Raw genomic sequence first — 19878 nt, forward strand, 5'->3', positions numbered from 1 at the left:
CTGACACATGAAATCGCATAAAATGCTTTTATTTTTAATAAAGTTGCTCAAATCTCCCTACTGCCCCTTATTTGAACTATGGGGGTACTGGAATAAAGTTCACTTTTTGAAATAAAGTTTCTCTTTTCTCTTTTTTTTTGCCATGTACAGAACTAAACTGAAAACAAAAAAATTACACTTACCTTTAATCCCACAGTTCCCTCGATGGTGCTGATCCCGCATCATCCTGGAATTCCTCTTTGTCCTGCCACTGGGGAAGCGCCAGGCGCCACCATCTTCTTTCCTCCCTTCTTCCTCGGTCTTCCTGGCGCGTCATCTGATCTCACACTGCGCAGGTGTGAGATCGGGTGACATAGCCCGCTGTAGAGAGGGAAAAAAAGAGAGCCGATCTCACTGTGCATTCGTGATATTGGCATCTCTTTGTAGAATAAATGCCTCTTCTATTTTCAGGCATGCGCAAAAGAAGTACCCAGAGCCTTCTGGGATGCGTGACATAGGTATCCTGGAGGCTCTGTGCTCCCATTCATGGCAATCAAGATGGGAGGTGCTGCACCCTTTTTATTTTTTTTAAAAATAAAATTTTTCCTTTACATATAAGAGTTGTCTATCCTTTTATGTAAAGTGAAAATGTTGTGTTTAGGTACGCTTTAAGCTCTAATAATGTTTACCACCTGCAGTGCTATAATAAAGATGTCATCCAACTTTAAAATAATGGAAACTAGAGCTAATAATTAGTGGTAAAAAGGAGGGTTCAGTCATGTTCTGCACATCTATTATTTGGGGACATGGTCACTGGGGCTGTTTTGGGGTGTGCCAATATTTTACATGCTTTCAATTATAGGGTGCCCTTCTTCTCATTTCTAAAAGTTGGGAACTGAGGTTATTTGATGTGGGACTACTCCTCCCAGCATGTCTCAGCAGACTAAAGGTGCATTCTATTCTGATATATAACACAACAAAGTAGTAATGATAATGATTGCAGCTGTGATGTCTGAGATTTGTAGTATTGTACCTGGCACTTGTGTTCTTTTTTTCTTCTTAATTTTAAAGTGATTATACTCCCTATGAGGCTGAACATTGAGCCTTTTGTATTCTTCCCCATTGTAAGGGTTATGTGATTGTTTATTTGAGGGGATAGATGCTGTAACTGTAACATCTACCATACTCCTCTCTCCTGCAGCATTGCTTAATGCTTTGGTTTAGCGCAGGGCCTTTAATAATATTATTACACAGTATTTATATAGCGCTGACATTATATGCAGTTATATACAAAGTCCATAGTCATGTCACTAACTGCCCCTTAACTTCCTGGGCTGTTCATCTCTGTCTGGATTTATTTGTCTAAAGGTGGTACATTGTCTTTCATGAAAATGTATTTTACAGTATATTATAATAGTATGAGTATAATTAGGTTTGAAATATAAAATCATGTCAAAATAATAAATTAAATACTTAAAAAAAATAAATTTAATAATAAACTTTGACATGATTTTGTGTTTCAAACTTTAATATACTATTATATTATACTGTAAAATAAATTTTCATGAACGACAATGTACTGCTTTTAGACCTATAAATCCAGTGTATTGCATTCAATACAGTTATTTTGTATTGAATGCAACACAAAATCATTTAATATTCCCGCCGTGCCCTTAGTGACGGCTGCACTCACCAACGTCTCCGGGAACGTCAGAGCACTTGCCGGGGGACAGATCAACAAAGAGGCCAGAGGATGGCAGGATGCCGATGGGAGCAGGTAAGGCTTTTTTTTAGCTTCCCTGAGTGTGGTTTGGGGTTAGCGGTTTCAGCTTTTTTTTTTTTTTTACCCCGAGTCACACTTGGGCTTACCACTCAGGAGGTTAAAGGAGCTCACAATCTAATGTCCCTACCTCAGTATAATATGTTTTTAATACAGTCTAAAGTCAATTTTGGGGGAAGACAGTTAACATGCATGTTTTTGGGATGTGAGAGTAAACTGCAGTACCTGGAGGAAACCCACACAAACACAGGGAGAACATGCAAACTCCATGCAGATAGTGTCCTGACCGAGATTCGAACCTGGGACCTAGTGCTGCAAAGGCGAGTGCTAACTTCTGAGCCACAATGCTGCTGCCTTTCTGTCAATACATACAGTGCTTGACTCCTATAATTTCACTGTATGAATAAAGCCTGATCACAATTCTTTATTTCTGGAGTTTAGTTCTGCTTTAAGAAGAGCAGGATCAGTTACAATATTTCAGAGTCCCATGGTGCAGTGACTATCCTAATTCTCTGGTATAAGTAAATGTATTTATTCAGTGCCAACATCTGTATTCAGTGTCTTTTACCTCCATCTGTTTATTAAGAAGATTTATGTGGACAACTCTTAATTAGAAGTAATTATACAGTAATACCCATGTGATGAAACCTAATTTATTATTTTACAGTCATTTGACACTCCAGCTCTCATGCCTTCTGTTTTTCATTGCTTTGCATCTATAATATTGCTCGGTTGATGTGTTCTTTACTGGCCGTCCAGCAGCAGAATCCTCAGAAGATGGTAGCGGGAGATGACACTAGTAAGAGGCATTCAGTGTCAAACTCTACTAGTCATCAAACCCAAAAGCAGCACCGCTGAGTTAAAAAAAAAAAAGCATCTGAAGCTATTTAAATCTGTTGAATAGGTGTGAGGGGGCAGAAGGGAGAGGTAAGTGGCATGCCGGAGATGGGCTTGCCAATTATTGATTTTATTGAAAAGTTATTCATAAAACCCAGAGCAGCTTTACTGCACCATTTTGTTGGCAATGCTGAACCAGGAGCCCTATAGCATGAAAAAGGTATTTTGAGGGCTGCACCATTTTTAGACCCTTCTGCTAAAGTGGAACGTGCAATAAATACAAGGTTAACTTTTGCTGGGAACCCCCAACCATAAAACATTGTCTCTTCCCAAAATATTTATGAGCATACAGCATCAACAAGACTTTGAAAAAATTTAATTTTTTTTAACATCAACTTCAATAGCAGCCCCAGTTGTGAAGAGGTTAAGCTTTAGATGCATGTACAAAGCAGGTCTTTCTTCTTAGGGAATCCCCAGACTTCTTTATTCCAGTGAAAACATTTCCTTTCTGGACTGATGCTTTTATTACATAGGACATTGTTTTTCTCTTACGGCCATGCCATATGCTGCAGCCAGGCATCTGATTTATTCTTGGTGGCAGCAATGACAGAATTGTGCAGCACTGGCTTTATTACACTGCGCTCTCATACGTTTTAGGTCTTCAGTTTTTTTTGTGGTCTCAATTCTCTGCAACTGATTAAATCAATCTTTAAACAATTGTAACCATGCTGTCATATTTGAATAAATATGATTATATAAAAAAAAGTAAAAATTACTTTTGAAGTACTATTAAATTGTTTTGTTTTTTTATGCGATTTTAGTGATTGTATTTATTGCCATTACTTGCACTAAGAGAATCAGTTTATAGTGAAAGGGATCCAGGCAAATATGCTTTTAACCCAATTTTTGGATTGGTATATTAATAATTAGGTGAAGTCATGGTGGCAAATAAATTATAATTATAAAGGTTTTATTTTTGTTTTTACATTTGCAAGCACATCAGCATCTTAAAGAAAACCTCTAGTCTCAGTTCTCACTATAATAAATAGCAACACACACAATCACATATGAGTAGTGTATCTTTTATTTGTTCTGATCTTGAAAAATTGTTCATTTATACAGCCAACATTTATAGACTTCTGGTGGTTTTCAGTATTGCTGGCTGAACACTAGAGTGCAGCAGAGTGACTGCAATGTCAGCTTCCTTTCAATAAAAAACTACATGTGCACATATGCAGTTCAGCATACAATGTAGTGTATCTTGCATATTCCCAGTGTATTCTGGCCTAGCCAATTAAGATGGCAGAAAATCTGGAATCCTGGAATTCCTTGTGGGAGTGAGTGTAATTAAAAAATATTGCGATCAGGCAGATACATTTATTATAGTGCAGAAGGGACATCACCTATTCCTCCTGCAATAAATGACCTGCCTGTTTGCATTTCTTTAATTATTAGATTTAGTTCTGCTTAAAGGCTATTTTCATAACAGCAGTGAATGGATCAGCCCATACGTGTTAGGTGTCTATGAATTGTACATCTATGTACAGGTGTGAACATCACAATTTCTGTTTCTCTTGGTTTATCCAGTTTGTTGGTTATCTTAGAAGACTTCTCTGGGCCTGATAAAAGAAATGAAAAACATGAAACTTGAAATTGTTTGTTTTAATTGCTAAATTTAAGAATTTAACAAAATGAAAATTTGGGAAATAAAGGATAGCAGTAACACACACCAGTTCTTTAGTGCTCTACTAATCTGGCATCAGTCATTTCTATGCTGTCCCAAATAGTATTTTATGGAACTTTCCAATTTACATAGAAATGTTTTTGTGATTTGAGGACTTCAATAGACAAAAACTCAATATGCAACCAGGACCTGTCTTCTGATTTGTTCCATTGGAATGCTTTCAGTTTATGACTTAGGTAATCTTTTATGTTGTAATCAATGTGTAATGCATCATGTGTTCTAGTATACTTTATTTTAGTCTCTTTGCTTTTATGTATTTCCTATTAGAAATTTGAGGGATAGAAATAATGAGATCACTATATTTAGAATGCCTCATAAGAGCTGCAAATATATAAATTGAAGGTCATATTGATTCAACAATGTCATTTTATAGCTTAACAAAGATCTCCCTTCCAGTCAACATTTTAGCTCCTGGGAGACCACACAAATACTGAGAATGCTTAAGTGTCATCATCGATTCACTGTAAATTGAATATGTGTGTACACGTAAAGTGCCTGAATGAAATGTAGCTGCTGCAGCTACATATAGGTGACAAAGACTATTTACCCAGAAACTCAAAAGGTTTTATACATTGTTTTTTCTTTGCAATAATATGTAATAAAGGGGTGCATATGTCTGATGTCAGAACTGTAAGGAACTTACCCGCCCTGCGAGCCCGCGGTGTCCCTGGGGTTCCCAGCCACAGAGGGGGACGCCACAGTAGCAGGCAGCATGGCCGAGGCTGCTGCCCTGCTCGCAGCTTGTCTGTCTCTACAGGCGGAGGGATCCGCCCTGGCCAAAGTACTGTTCAGCCAGGCAGCAGCCCTTGCATCCCTTTGGATGTGGTTCCTGCTCCCAGCACTCCTTTGCAAGTGCAAAGTAGTGCACGTCCTAGGGGTACTGTGGAAAGAGGTGCGCGTGTCACCATGCGTCCCTCTTGTACCCCCCGAGGGCGTGGCATTCGGCTGCCTCGCCCTACGGCGGGACAGAGTTAGTTTGAATTCCCTGCGGCCAATCAGCTGCAGGGGATTTACTCAGTCTCCTATCAGACAGTGCCAGGTGGCGCAAGGTGATTGGTCATCCTGGCCATTTAAGGAGAGCCTGTCCATCACCCCATTGCCCGCTATAGCCTCTGTTACCACAGTGTGCTTGGGTGTGTCTTTGTGTATGTTAAACTTTATCTGCTTGTCATCTCCTCAGTGACCTGGTCTGAAACTAACTCTGATTGAACTCTGCCAGCCCTGACCTCGGATTGTTATTGACCATTCTGCCTGCTGCCAGCCCTGACCTCGGATTGTTACTGACCTGCATTTGCCTTATCCTTCTGTACCTTGCTTGATTGAAATTAACCCTTGCGCTGCTGTGCTGTTTTGAATAAACCTGATTCAAGGATATCTGGAGTTGGTTGTGGTTTGTGTGCCCAGGCGCATTACAAGAACATTACAGGCTTTATATTTAGGCAGAATGTATTACTTCTTTTACTCTTTCTGGCTAAAACTCTGTACAGGGCTGGGTGGGACAGCAAGTGTGGGAAAGGGGAATATGTCAATTTATTATATATTCATGGCATGTGTTTAAATTTCAGCTTAAGTTATAGATGTCTATAAACATTTTGTTTGTTGTTTTTTTTTTTTTGTGAAAAGCCACCAAGAATAATTCCACTGACAACAAGCCCTTAACTGCCTTCTTTAATTTGGGTTTGTTTTGTCCCTGGGGTCTGTTGTGTGCTTAGTTCATCCTCTGCAGAGCTACAACAGTTTTAGCTAACTTCATGGGTTATCCTTGTATAAAACAAATGTTTTATTTTCAGGTCATTAAAACTAAATACCAAATCCACTCATCCATTTATGCATCAAAAAAACGTGAAGAGGACTTGGAAGGGACACTTTCTGAAGCAAGGCTTTGTCATTCAGAGCAGGGCTTTACTGGAAAACACAAGAAAATGGGTATTCTCTAGGTTGGCTGTACTTAGGGGGAGGAAGCATGCTTTAAAGTTCAACTTGCGTAAAAGCTACAGTTGTTTTTTGTTATTTTTTGATAAAATATTATGCAGCGCTGTACATTAATTAGGGTTCGCACAGGAGGGAGAGTAAAGGAGAGCTTACAATCTAAGATTTATTGATTGTGTTTATTTTAAACTGAAGTAAACAAAAAACAACATTTGGGAAGATTTTATTAATGCTAAGATGAATGTAGAAGAAAAACAGATTACCGGTACCTATGCATCAACAGTTTTCAGTCTTTTAAATATACTTTTAAAAGCAATAGTTTTAAATACCTGATTTTTACTTTAGTATTAGCCTATTGCAGTTCCATGTACAGCAGAGCTCAGAGGAGGAAGAGCAGCAAGCAACCAACCAGTAACCAACCAGTTGTACTGCTAGAAAGGAGCACATTGATGGGAGAAATACCCTGAAAAATACCCTTAGGTTACCGACCCCTAATGATGCTTAAAGTATAACAATGTTAGAGAGAAAAAAGATAGAGGGGCTTTTTTGGCAAGATTATTGTTTGTATTATTAAATGATTGGCATAACAATGTTACATAAAAATGTACTTTTAATCTGCAATTCCTTCTGAAAACTAGCAGGGCCCTTTCTACGGTGTAAAGGCATCTAGGCACTCCTGTGTTTTGAGTCTCAGAACAATATATCTACATTGTGAGAGCTGAAGCACTGTGCTTGTGATGTCTTTTCTTGAGAGGTTTGGAATGAGTTTTGATGCCACTACTCTGTTGCTTACAGTTCTTCTTACTGGAGGCTCTAGTATGAGGAAGCAAAGCCCTGTCTCTACAAAGATGGCCTCCTCCAGAAGGGATCACAGTGTAGAACAAGACATAGGTACAAATCAGCTGCAGGGGGACCATATGCAATGCCAGTTACATTTGTCAAGTCAATTGCCTTTGTCTACCTTTTTTGAACAGTTTCCAGTCCATTGCAGTTTCTATCAGTCTATCTTTATTGCAGTTAAGTGTTTATTAAGAAAATCATTAAATAGTTAAAGTAGAACTAAAGTTTGCAATATCCACCTTCTCCAGATTTAGAATCTTTAGCTTATTTGGCTAGTCATGCATGCACTCAGGCTGCCCTTTCAGTGTCTAATCTTTGTCTGGGCTGAAAGGTGACCAAGCTATTACTATATAACTACAGAAGAGAGAAACAAAAATCATATGGTAGTCAATTCAGCTCCCTGATATGTTCTTCAGTAGTGTAATAAACTGTATTCTTGAATACTGGCTTTAATCCTACCTGAGGCACGTTGGCAAACAATGATATTAGGGATGATAAAGTGTTTCTGTCAGATGGAGTCAAATGTTCTTCAAACTTCTCCCAAGCAAACTACTTTTTATGAGGAAATACCACACCTGCTCATCCTCCTCTTTTTCCCTGTTTACCCATCAACTAAGTAAATAGTAATCCATCTCCTAAAGCAATTGTGCACAGACCATGCAAATGTGTCACTGTCCTGTCATGGAAATAAGCATTTATCACTGTTTGTTATGGGAACTGTGGATCTGCTCCTTGGCAACCCCATGGCTGTTTATTGGGATAATGTTTAAGGCCTTTGTATGGAAAGGCAGCAGAGATAGTGGAGGAGCTGTTACGGCAAAGATTGGTAAACACTATTGTGTGGAAAAAAATGCTTCTTGTGTAAGCAGACAACAAGCTTTACAAAGAGTTGTAATGGGTCCCAGATATTCAGGTGAGTAAGGCTACGTACACACACTAGATAATTGTAACCTGAAACGAATGATCGAAAAGCTAAACTGTGTACAGCTGTCATCAGACACATTGATCCTGGTAGATCAATAAATGACCTACTGGAAACAATGGTTGTACTTTCCTATGTAGGTGGACACAGCGGGGTGCCCCTTGCTTGTCTTCCTCCCTGCACTCTCCATAAAACAGAACAGTGCTGTGTATACAATGCTTGTTCTTTCATTTCAGCTGGAAACAATCAACAAATGAGCACAAAAAATTAGTTTATCTGTGTTACCAGGGAATTTAAATGTTATTATTTTTATAAATTGTTACAGAATCGACTAGAACGCTAAAGGCAACTTCAATAAAGGCAAACCATGGTGCAGATTGAAGGTCAGTATTGTCACAGCTGAGAGAATTGTTGCTGTAGATTTATTTTTACTTTAATTGTCCCACATTTTAAAAAAGTCAGTGCAATAATACTGATTTTACATTTTTGGTAAATACTGGAGGTTTAAACCACCTTATACTGTACCTTTGTTACTGAGTTCCTAAATCTGTATACTTGACCCCTATGTGGGCTTTTCATTCTCTTTTTTTTATATTCTGGAGTGTGCAACAGGGGGTACTGGACAAAAACTCCCAAATGAACAGGAACAAATATCCCTTGGTGGATTTTTTCTTTAATAAATAGTATATTGACATTTGTAAACTATCTGACCTGAAGCTTGCATGGTACACACAGAAAGCCATCTAAATGCCTGCTAAGACTGGATCAATAAAGTAGTCTGTGCAGTCAAGGAAGGGTTAATTTCATGTTCACTTTTAAAAGTTTATGTTAGTAAATATATTGAAGCTAATTCATTTTGAATACTCACCTTGCACAAATACTGTTTTTTCTTTCCTTTTCGTTTGTCTTTTTTTTTGTCTCTTTCAGATAATTGGGTGTTCAGCATGAACACAGCTTCTTCTTAGTAAAGTGTTTAAAAGTGACATGACTTTAGACTTTGTAAAGCGCTGAGTAATATGTGGGCGCTATAAAAAAACTGTGTAATAATAATAATAATAAAAGGATCATTTGCTTTCCAGGCTCCTTAGACCTCTGTTTTAGGGGATGTGGTGGCATGGGCAGTATGGAGCACATTTGGTGGTCCTGCCCAGTAATGCAGGAATATTGAGAGAGAGTATCTTAATATATTACTGGTTATTCATAACTCCATTCACCCAAGCTGGGAAAGTGCGCTCCTATATAAAATTGATATGCTCCTACCGAAATATCCTAGAAAATTATGTAATTATGTACTTTCAGCGGCTAGAATTGCATTGGCTAAGACCTGGAAACCACCCCCCATCTCACTGTACTTGTTGTTGACAAAACTCAACTGGATAATGGACGATGACAACCTTACATACACTATTAACCCCCCTAGTGTTCTAATTCTATCCGTATTTCCATGCAAAAAGCGTTGCATTTTTTTGCATGGAAATTCATTTTACATTCATTTTACATTGTGAGCCTATAATTCTTAGGCATAACTCACCGAAATATGTCCAATATTTAATACATTTATCACATTTATTCATCAACTTTAATTAAAAAAACACAAAGATCTAATAAAAAATAGGTAAATATGTAATATAACTGTACAGTAGCATGTATAATATATATATATAATATAATTATATATATATTATATATCAGGGTCACCTTTAGCCATTTAGTCCTCACCTGGACCAACTTTAGCCATTCCACTAGTCTTTCCAACAGACAACACCAGCATCTCCACAAATCTGTTCCAGCTTTCCACCTATTTGTTCCAGGATCAGCTAAATCCCCCAAACCTTGAGTCAATAAACCTTACTTTACCCTTAACCTACTAATTTTTATCTGCTCACACTTTTCTCCTAAATGTATTACCATGTAATTATGTAATTAGCATTTAAAAAGTAACTGTTGGAATGGAAACTTGAGAACTGCCATTAGGTTTGGAGATGCATTCACTGGAACTGACATCTTTATAATGTCTTTACAGCTTGCTTAGTCACAGACATAAAATAAGCATGCACATATTTCTCAAGCTACCTAATATGCACATGCTTGTACTAGTTCTAGAAGGAGGATTGAGGATGGCTGTACAGAGCCTGCACCTTAAAATAAACTTTTCCATTCCATGAACTTGGGAACATTGAGTTATCCACATAAGAATCCTTTTCATTAGTTGTGCAAATGTTTTCTTTTCCCCAAAAGGTTTATAGCTGAACGATTGACAGATATTTAAGATACAAATGGTCAATCCATTTTGGTTCGGACAAGAAGCTTGCTGACAAGAGGAGAAAGTACAGTTAGAATGAAGTTCATCATTGTGATTCTTTGTCTTTCACTGTCCAGTTACACACTGGGCTCAGAGGAAATGGGTTAGATGATGTCTGTAGTATGTTGGCCAACATACTACAGACATCTAGCAGCAGGAAATAAGCAGTGTCGGTAAGTCTCTGGATCAAATTTTTAAAAATTGCAGCAAAAAGTGTTTTATATTTTCATCTTTAATTTGAGCTGGTATTTTGTTATTTATATAGAATTGACCACAAGTTATAGAAAGGCTGGAAACAATTGTAGGGCAGCATGGTGAAACTGCTAGAGGGGGAAAGGCAAGAGCTGATGGCTAGAGAGGCTAGTAAGGTTGAAGTTGACCCTGGAAAAGACTGCCAGAGGCAACTGAAAACATGTTGGAGGAAAAGCCAGACTCCAAACTGTGGGAAGACAAGAGAATAGGCAACTGGATCAGCTGCTGGGAATAACTGTGAGACAGTCTGCTGGAATCACTTCTATTGGATGGAAGGGTGGATCTCTGGTCACTTTAAAAATCTCTGGACATTACACCAACATGTCCTGTGATGACCTTGCAACCAGCTTATCTCAGGCTTGACTCCAGTTGACTCCACCTTTTCCCCATTGATACCAGTTGCTTCACCAGCCAGTGCTTCTGTTAATTTTGGCTGTTACCCGATCAATTCCACAGCTGACTCTAGCCTTTTCACTGACCTCTCCTAGGGTCATCTCTGCCCATTCGTTTAACATTTTTGCGGTTGTCTTGGCCTTCCTGCCAGTGGATTGAATCTGTCCTTTCAACCAATCTGTCCCACAGGCGACTAAAGTCTTTCCACTAGCCTGGAGTCGACTCCAAATGACCCAATAGCATGTCTTGCAAACAACATGGCCCTATTCAGTAGCTAGCTTCTCTTCACTCCTATACCACATTTCAGTCTGCTCTCCAGCCTTTACCAGGGTCAACTTTAGCCCTTTAGTCCTTACCTGGACCAACTTTAGCCATTCCACATTCATAGTCTTTCCAACAGTCAACACCAGCATCTCCACAAACCTGTTCCAGGTTTAACATCAGCTTTACACCTATTTGTTCCAAGATCAGCTAAGTCCCCTAATCTTTGAGTTACTAAACCCTACTCCACCCTTAACCTACTAATTTGTATCTGCCAACACTTTTCTCCTAAATGTATTACTTTTAAACTTTACTTACTAAACTTATTCCCCTTACCCTGATCATTAGCACCATATATCCCCATGCCCTGAATGCATAACATACATTACATGACAAACTGGCAAGCATACATTGACAAGCTCTGTATAAACACAGTGAGTCTAAAGTTATATCCTGCGGTCTCTGTAAATGTTCATTCAGTTATACCTAATAATGCAAAATAATACTTTATTCTGTTGTCAGAACCAGGCAAGGCCTGTAGACCAGTGCATATAAACAGAAGAGGGTATATATACATAGGCGTTCAATGACCTAACAATTCAGGTTCACACTGTACTAGCTGATAGATACTGTATGTGTAGGGGTGAGATGGAAAGTATTTGCATTCACATACATCAACATACATTAGGCAAACAGCAATTTTAAAAGAAGGTCAGTAACCGTACCTCCCGCTTTTATAAAAATGTGTACATTTTTCAATATCCATTAGCTGAGGCATGTGGACCACCAGGTGCAAATAAATAAAACTCAGGCACCTGCTATATCTGTGACTTGTAAGATGCAATATTTTATAGGGGTTGACTGATCAGTAAAGCTAGGTTCAGACTTGGAGCAGCAATGAGCATTAATGTGGTGCTTCCTGTGGCTGGCAGCTTGTCAACTGCTCGGCTTCCCACTTTGTTGCACTGATTCTTAAAGAACCATCGCATTTTCGCTTGACAACATTGTAGGCTCTTCGGGGCAGGGTCCTCTCCTCCTGTATCACTGTCTGTATTTGTCTGTCATTTGCAACCCCTATTTAATGTACAGTGCTGCGTAATATGTTGGCGCTATACAAATCCTGTTTATTAGTAATAAAAAAAAAAAAAAAGGTGGCAGTGAGTGGTTAGTTGGATGAGGAAGCAGTACCTTTAATACAAGCCTTTATATATACCTTTAATTTAATATAAGATATTTATCTTTCCATCTATGAACGCCGTAAAGATAATAATTCCAAATAGTTCATAAACAGACACTGTGTTTTGTAATTTTCTGTAAGAGCAAAACCTTGGCCTCTAATGTAAAAAGCTAACAAAGGTTTCTAAGTTGAAACTAAAAACTAAATAAACTTTACAGTTTGAAACTGGAAACTGACTAAGGGCCATATCAAACTTGCGGTGGGCCACAATGCTCTACTGCAGATTTTATTCCCCTCCCAACCATTCCCATTTACCAGAGTTACATACAGTTACAGCTGAGGTTGCAGTTGGGGTGCAGTTCCCAAAAGCGACAAGTTACTTATGGCCCCAGAGTTGATTTTATTTCCCTGGATGAAGAACCGCACCACAACCGCACCACAACCGCAGGGAGGAACACGTGTAAAAGGGTCCTAACTCAGGAGTCTTTGTTGTACCCTTTGAGAGTTTTAAAGCCCATTTACTGTGGGTTTATTGTCCATAAACTGGGAACTTTAATTTTGTAATGTAGTAAGAAGTGCGTTCATTGTGATCTTTAGGATCACTTCACTAACACATGATACTGATGTAACATATAACACATGTATTTTACTAGCAGTTGTTTGTCATCTTTTGCAAGGTAAACAGTGTTTAAAATGTGTTGAAAGCTTTATTGTATAGATCAGCTAATTTCATCACCTGCAGAATATATTACCATTGCACTATATAAGAAACATTTCCAAAATACCAGTGCAAGATTTTTGTGTGTTGCATTATCTCTTAACTATAAGAGATGTTCAGGGTATAAATATAAGTATGTTTCAGAGAGCAGAAAATAAAACATCTGAGGTGGTAATAAGATGAATAATAAGATACAAATATCCATGAGAAATGAAGAGTTTCAGTGGTTCAATAACTAAAAACAAAAAATGTGACATGAATGTCTTTATATTATTTATCAGGTTGTGAGATTGATTAGAAATGGAACATGCATTCTTTTGAATCTGCTTGCAAACATTGTTTTGCACACACATTTATTTTTACTGAATTCAGGATCTGTTTATATCTTGGGTTGGTCACTATAAGACAGGAAGAAAGAACAAGTAATGCTGCCTATCTGAAATTCCTCAATGACAAACTGCATGAAAAGAATATGTCCACTCATAAAGTCAAGGTTGTTCATAGGGAAAAATGCCATAGAGTGGTGGAGGAGAATAGGACCCTCACAGAAGTATTGCTGCACTAATTCTTTAAATTAGGTAAAGACAACCACTGGCACTAAATAGGAACTTGGCTGTGGCATTCAACATCCATATTACCCATCGACAAATGGTTCATTCTCTCCCAGTGGGTGACTTTACTTTATCTTAAGTTGACAATATTCTTTTTTTTTACTCTAATTGTGTAAAAATGCTGGCCAAGTGTCTTCTTGTTGCAAGGTTCCAATTCTGTATATTTCTTAGCGTACAGAAGAAGAGCGTGTTACCATGGCCGTATATAGATGTCATGCTGCCCTAGGCACACCTGAATGATTATGCCCTTTTCTACAGCTCTGTCCCTTGTGTTTTTGTGATTATTTTAGTAAAAACCGATGTGAGAGTTTGTTGTTTAAGACATCAGCTGTCTGATACATAGCCTCCATGATACCAAATAAAAGAGAAGATCATTTACCATTTCCTAAACAAAAAAAGAGTCTTATTGATTTTTCTCTACATCCCCTACTGCTAAGGTTGGGTTGGCACTTGCAGCCAGGGCTGGCTAAAGATAAATGGAACTAAAGCTTTAAAATAAAACTTTGTGACCCAGCAGGTGAGACCAGACAGGCAATTTATGGCAGGAAAGACAAGAAATGTACAAAAAAAAAGTGCAATAAAAATCACAATTTTTTAAAATACACTCACCTGTCCTAATTCCATCATGAGCACTGCCATCTTCTTTCTTCTCATCTTTGCTTCAATCCTTGGCCATTATAATTGGTGGTGCTATACCCAGTATATCCTGGCATTCTACACTAAGCTGTGCATGTGCAAGGCTGGCACTATTGGAATTGCTGCAGCTTCTAATACACAATATGAAACATTTACAGTTCACAATGAATAATGTTAGTACAGGAAAGGAGCCTGTACAATTGTGTAGCACTGAACAGAAGGCTGGAATACAGCTTTAAGAAATAATATAAAAAGCATGAAAGTAGAGGAGACCCTGTGTCCTATTAATATTTGTTCCAGTGACTACAGACATACTGGAGGTTCTTCTGTGTACACATTGTATGCCTACTATATCCGGGTGTCTAGTTCCTCTTTATTCATTGTACAGATAAACATTCATAATGAGGAAGTCATGTATTCTTAAGATGATCTCCAATTATAGAAAAAACAAAACTCCGGGCTGCCAGCTCATATACTGTACACTGCAGCATAATAAACTGGTTCCCAGTCATTTCCCAGTCCCTGCTGTAAAGAGATCTATATAAGGCGTATGCAGAGCTATTCCCAGATACCTATATTGCCACCTGCCAACACCTGCCTGTCTGTCCCTGTCTTCCTGTCACAGCCTGGCTTTTGCTACCTGTCACTTTCTGTCTATCCCTGCATATCAGTGCTTGTGTGACACTATCTATTACTGCCTGCCCATCTCTACCTGCCTATCACAACCTGCTCTACAGAATGTGGGACAAACACATGAGAGCCAGCACCATCAGTCACAGTGAGTATGCTGATACCTCTAAACCCTTTGCTTAGGCTACGTACACAAGTGTAATTGTTCTCATCTGATAATCGGTTAAGGGCCGATATTGGACGAGAATCTGGTGTGTGTGTACAGCGCTGGTCATCCATCAGCGACCGTCCTGGTGGATCCATCAACAATGGACGATGAACAATCTTAATGGAAGTGAAGGGAGAGAGAGCGCAGCGAGGTGCGGCTCCGTCGTTCTCCCCTTCTCTTCTCCATAGAGCAGCACTATGTACAGTATGAGTATGTACAGCACTCGTTCATGCATCTTGCAGTCGTTGGAAAGGATTGTGAAAAATCCTTTCCAACAATAATTATTGCAAGTGTGTACATAGCCTAACTTATACCTTTATCAAGTTACCCTCGCTCACATCAGCGAAGCAGAGTGAAGCAGAGGATGACCTTATCAGTGAGCATCTTTACCTCTGCCCAATCCGCAGGCTGGGGTTGTGTTCTTGACCTTTGCTGTTTCTCCAGTAGATGTTAAGAATCTGGCTGTGTCCCTTTAATCTAAGCCACATGGAAGACATGTCAAAAACCTTTGTTTAAAATAAACATGTCTGCATGGCCCTCACCTCTGCTACCGATTTTGGGCGAGCCTTTATTTCTACGAGGCTTGGAGGATAGGAGCTTCGTTGAGTTACGTGAGCGGGGGATATACCGGTAGTGGTCAGAGCATTTTGTCTATCAAGGTCAATGGGTGACGATGGAGATGTTGATGGACGACACTGGTAGCTACAAATTAGATTTTTGGGGGAAACGGAAACTCATGCATTTTCTCAAGTCACTCCCGGCAGAATATAAAAACTGATGGGCGAAAACGCTGTTTGAAATGTTATGTGCAGGAAGCAGACACTCTCTTTTGGTACTATACTCTGAACTGGATGCTACCCCTGAACATCTTACACCTACTTACCTCCAGGCTTGGGAGGCGGAACTTGGGTATACAATAGAGGCCGAATAGAAGGTGAAAATACTCACCTTAGTTCATTGGTCATCCGTCAATAGCAGATATCAGGAACTAAGCTTTAAAATCTTGTCCAGGTGGTACAAAACGCCTGAGAGGTTGCAAGGCTTTTTTCCTGATGTCTTGCACAGTTACTGGCGTTGTGAACAGGCAAGAGCTACTATGCTCCATAACTTTTGGACATGTTCTTTACTACGCCCCTTTTGGGAACAGGTGAGGGCCCTCATGCAGAGAGTTACCACACACAGTGTATCATGGGACCCAGGGTTCTTTCTGTTACATCACAATGCAATTTTGGAAAAAGCACATAAGAGATCCATTCTTCGACATCTTATTGTGGCTGCCAATGCGTGTATTTCAGTATTCTGGAAATCTAAGGTCATCCCAACAGTGGGTTTATGGCTCCACAGGGTGAACGATAATATGGTGATGGAAAACCTTACGGACAGCCTACGGGGTACCCAAGATAAATTCAATGCTATATGGGGTAGTTGGATTTACTATAGAGAAACACCAGAGTTTAAGCACCACCTGGATAGGACCCTTCCTGTTTAAGGGGTATTATTAACTAATGATTATGTTTGGCTATGTTGCTCCATGTAGGTAGACAGGTTTATGGCCTGCTGTCTCTAATGTTTTTAAGATTTATTACTGATGCGATGCTGTCTGTTTTCTGTTCTCAACCCTTCTTTTTTCTTTTAGCAACGGACTTATGTTCAACAATGTGATTCATGCAACGTACTGTTTCTGTATGCCCTGAATACTTACCTTTTGGTGAGTTATGTGATTGTTAATATACTTGTTAGAAAACTTTAAAAATAGAGAATAAAAAAGAATTTCTGGCTGTGTGGTCTTACACAGCTTTTTGGATTACAAACTTGATTGCATAAATATAGAAAACCTTTGGCATATGAAACCTTTTCACATATTGGTTTTAAATGAATGTATAATGGTTTGGCAGTGTTTGGTTTGATACAACAAATATTAAAACAAAATCATGGAGGTGAAATTGCTATAAATACTCCTCTTGTACCACAAGTGCCTTGTGTTAAAGCACAACTCCAGTTATATTTACAGTCTTGCACAGCTGTACAATCTCCTCCTATCTACAGGAAGTGTTAAAGAGGAACTAAACTCAAAAGTACCCCATAACAACAAAAAATACACTTACCTTCATTCCCGCAGGGCAGACCGATCCATCCGGAGGTCTCTTCTTTGGTGTGCCCCGTCGTCCCAGCATACGTCTTTGGGCTGGCGCTCCGGGCGCCGCCATCTTCTCCTCTTCTTTCAGCTTCTTCTTCCTACGTCACCCGACACAGGCGCAAGATGGGGTGACGTAGAGGCTCTGCGCTCCCATTCATTCAGGGGGCAGTGCTGCACCCTTTAAAAAAAAAAAAGGGTGTTGCACTTAAAAAAAAAAAACAAAAAACAAACAACAGAATTTTACCTTATATAAAATGGTTGTCTACCCTTTTATGTAAAGTGAAAATTTTGAGTTTAGGTACGCTTGAAGTCTGAGTTCTCTATTTCACAGTGTGAATTAGTAGCTGCAGGAAGTCACATGCTTGGCACTGCTTTGGGATTTGTAAAGGAGGTCATGTTTTCAGGAAGTTAGGTACAGCACCCTGCAGCCCCCTCCCACCAGCCATGATCTTCCTGCATCACATAGAGATGCACAGAGACAGATGAAGTTTCAGGATACTGAAATAAGCACTGTGATAATTAGCATATTTATTTGATTTTCCATTTTATGACTTTATCATATAATGATTTATCTAAACTCAGAATTGCCTTGTATCCATCAGACTCTTGCACTACAGAATTGGTAATAGGTCCAAGGGTGGTCATAGACACTACAATATATAATGTCCTGTACATTTACAAAAATGGCGTAACATGAAACCAAACCCAAATGAGCTATCAATCTGTGCCCAATGCTGCAGGAGAATCATTCCTGCCCATGACTGCCATGTTCAGCCGGACGTGGTGCCAAAGACCTTGGTGAAAATTGTAAGCTCTTCGGGGCAGGGTCCTCTCCTGTCACTGTCAATATCTGTCTGTCATTTGTAACTCTTTTTTTATTGTACAGCACTACGTAATATATTGGCGCTATATAAATCCTGTTTATTAATAATAATAATAATAATAATAATAATGGCAGGGTACAGTCTGGCCCTCCTCGCATACCAGGGGTATGTTGCTATTTGCAGATATTGGGCTCTCTGCATGTAATCTCTTCCCAGGGGGTCCATAGGACTGATTTACATGTCAGTATTTGTGATGTAAGCCCTGCTATGGAGCTGCTGAGGACACAGCATGACACAAGCTCTGATAACACCGTATCAAGAGACCGTAGTAAATTCTTGAAGTGCTTTGAGGCTTCCGAATTGCATCAACATGTGTGAACCATGTCTGGGTCTATCCTGGAGCTGACAGACAATGCAACCAATCAGAATGATGATGTGGAACTAAAACATACACACAGCCAATCGTGTTCTATCATCCTCTAGAGGGTGTCGATATGCTGAGCCAATCCGATGATTCTTGTTCCTCTGAGTAGGCGTCACCTAGATCATCGCTTCAGCCAATCGGAGCTGCAATGTGAGACGTCACTTTTTGATTGACAGCCCCATGCCAGACACAAGCTCAGCTTTGGACATGAAGTGGGCAGTCTCGGTTTCCTGAAATGACTGATGTTTCGCTTGTCCAATAGGCGACGTGTATTTTGTTACCACGCCTTCCTTCCGCAGCATACGGACCAACCAGGTGAGAGAGGGGGCTGGCGTGTAAGTAACGTCGGGTATCGGGGGAAAGAGAAAGAATAGAGAGGCTGAGAGTGGGGAAGAATCGGGACGGGGTAGTGACGGACTGGGATCACACTCGGATGGAAATACTGAGCTGGGATCGGCATTGGGAAGAGCTGAGCGTACGATTGGGGAGTCGGGGAGCTGTGTAATCCGGGGAGATCCGGCCCGGTGAGTACATACAGGGGAGCCAGCCGCAAGGCCCTCCAGCTGCTGAGGAACTAAAAGTCTCAGCATGACCGCCGGTCACATAGCAACGCTGTGTACACATGGATCCGTGCTAGCGATCGCTGTGTATGGAGCAACATGCAGCGATCACAGCTAGCCTGAGCCCAAGAGCTTGCCATCTAGTGGTGTGACTGCACAGGGACAGATCGGCCGGTGTGCTGAAAATATTCCCCCCCCCCCCCCATTCACCATCACAAAAATGTCTGCAAGAGTCCTGATTGGATGTTTGTGTCCATCCATGTAACACAGACCACACGCCTGACCCCAAAGGCTTGTCATCTAGTGACATGCCGGCTGTAAGACTGGGGGTATATATGGGGTATATATTGGGTATACTGCATGTCCCAGGGGTATATACCTTGTGTATAGTGCTTATACTGTGTAATGGGTATATATTGGGTATACTGGGGTGTAGGGGTAAATAATGGATGGTAAATGGGTATATATTGGGTATATTGGGGTATAGGGGTATATACTAGGTATGATAGTTATATACTGGATGTTTAAGGGTTATCTATTGGGTATACTGGGTGTAGAGAGGTAAATATAGGATGTTTATTGGGTATTCTGGGGTATAATCTGGGTATATTACTATGTATATTGGTTATATACTGGATATTTAATGGGTATATATTAGGTATACTGGGTGTATAAGAGCTGAATCCTGGATGTTTATTGGGTTTATGTTGGGTA

The 19878-nt window shown here is 39.7% G+C and overlaps 1 long non-coding RNA gene across 2 annotated transcripts; it reads right to left on the reverse strand.

Moving 5' to 3' along the window:
- Positions 1-3564: 3564 nt before the first annotated feature.
- LOC140327082 (uncharacterized) lies at positions 3565-18587 on the reverse strand. 2 transcript variants are annotated; one of them, XR_011919982.1, is made up of 3 exons: positions 18505-18587; positions 17325-17534; positions 3565-4215 (listed from the first exon to the last, which is right to left on the reverse strand). It is a non-coding gene; the product is annotated as an uncharacterized lncRNA (long non-coding RNA). The 2 variants fall into 2 exon arrangements; XR_011919983.1 differs by lacking the exons at positions 17325-17534; positions 18505-18587 and adding an exon at positions 14355-14700.
- Between the last annotated feature and the right edge of the window lie 1291 nt (positions 18588-19878).

Source organism: Pyxicephalus adspersus, chromosome 3 (genome assembly GCF_032062135.1).
Source record: "Pyxicephalus adspersus chromosome 3, UCB_Pads_2.0, whole genome shotgun sequence".
In the NCBI taxonomy this organism is placed as follows: Eukaryota; Metazoa; Chordata; class Amphibia; order Anura; family Pyxicephalidae; genus Pyxicephalus; species Pyxicephalus adspersus.